Source organism: Rhinopithecus bieti, unplaced genomic scaffold (assembly GCF_001698545.2).
Source record: "Rhinopithecus bieti isolate Rb0 unplaced genomic scaffold, ASM169854v2 scaffold_10584, whole genome shotgun sequence".
Lineage (NCBI taxonomy): Eukaryota > Metazoa > Chordata > Mammalia > Primates > Cercopithecidae > Rhinopithecus > Rhinopithecus bieti.
The window spans coordinates 1,233,973-1,235,467 of NW_016806721.1; positions in this window are offsets into that span (position 1 = coordinate 1,233,973).

Genomic DNA, 1,495 nt, shown 5'->3' on the forward strand with positions numbered 1-1,495 from the left:
TTTTTTTTTTTTTTTTTTTTTTTTTTTTTTTTTAGATGGAGTTTTGCTCTTGTTGCCCAGGCTGGAGTGCAATGACACAGTCTCGACTCACTACAACCTCCACCTCCTGGATTCAAGCGACTCTCCTGCCTCAGCCTCTCAAGTAACTGGGATTACAGGCGCCCACCACCACACATGGCTAAATTTTTTATTTTTTTTTCGTATTTTTAGTAGAGACAGGGTTTCACTATGTTGGCCCGGCTGGTGTCGAACATCTAGCCTTGAGTGATCCACCCGCCTTGCCCTCCCAAAGTGCTGGGATTACAAGTGTGAGCTACCACACCCATCACATCTTTTTTTTCTTTTTTCAAAGTAAATGAAAATAGTTTCTTTAGAGACTTAGAATGTGCTCTGTCTTGGAAAAGTAACACTGCATTTTAGTCACTAAAATGTCACTTTGAGCATATTTGAGAACTATTAATATGGAGTAACACGAAATCCGTCATTCTAAAATTACATCAAAGAACACTTCACAAAGTTTGTCAGGCTATATGGCAGCCCATGCAAAACAAAGCATTATCATTAGCCAAAAATGGCTTTAGAAAAAACCGTTTCAACTTGTTTTTTATTCAGGGGGTACAAGTGCAGATTTGTTGCATGTGTATATTGCTTGATGCAGAGGTTTGGGGTCCAGCTTTCCCTGTCACTCAAGTAGTGAGCATAGTACCTAAAGGTTATTTTTATCCCCTGTCTTGAAAAGCCTACTTGCTTCATTAGATCCAACAATAATATCACTTCCTTAAAGACGTATTTCCCAGGCAGAGCTAATCTTAGAGCTTATTCTGTGCTCCTAAAATGCTACGTCTTTTCTGTTACAGTTTTATTATCTTGCTTAGCTGTGTGTCTTCTTTAGATCACGAACTTTTCTAGGTGAAGAATATTGTCTGTGTGTGTCCTGCAATTAAAATAGCTATTAAAATATAGACATTCTGTAAAATGTGTGTTAATCAAGAAATTGTAATTATAAAAATGCTCTGGTTACAATCTTACTGACTTAGAATTAATAAGATTCTAACGTTTTTTATTTAACCTTCTCCATTACTCCTACTACTCAACACAACGGCCAAATATGTCAGCCAGGTCATGAATGAATGGTACTATTTGGGGATCTGTGCCACATGAATGTGTAAAGGGGTCCATTGAAAAAGATGACTTAGAGCCTGACTTTGGTTGCTTTCCTTGGTCATTTTTCTCAGAATGTTTATTCTCCTGCCTGGAGGTTATTTGTTTGGCCATAAAATGTTAAAAATCAAGATAATGAATAACTATAGCCTGAAATTCTTGTGAAAGATAGCTTTCAGAAGCATATACCAGAGTCACGGTCTCTCCAAACTTTGTGTTATGGTCATAAGACAGAAAATAGAAATCAAACACTTCTTTGTGACAAATGTGTAAGGGAAAAATCAGAATTTTCATAATTTTATTCTAAGCTCCTTATAAACATACTAAATAACAA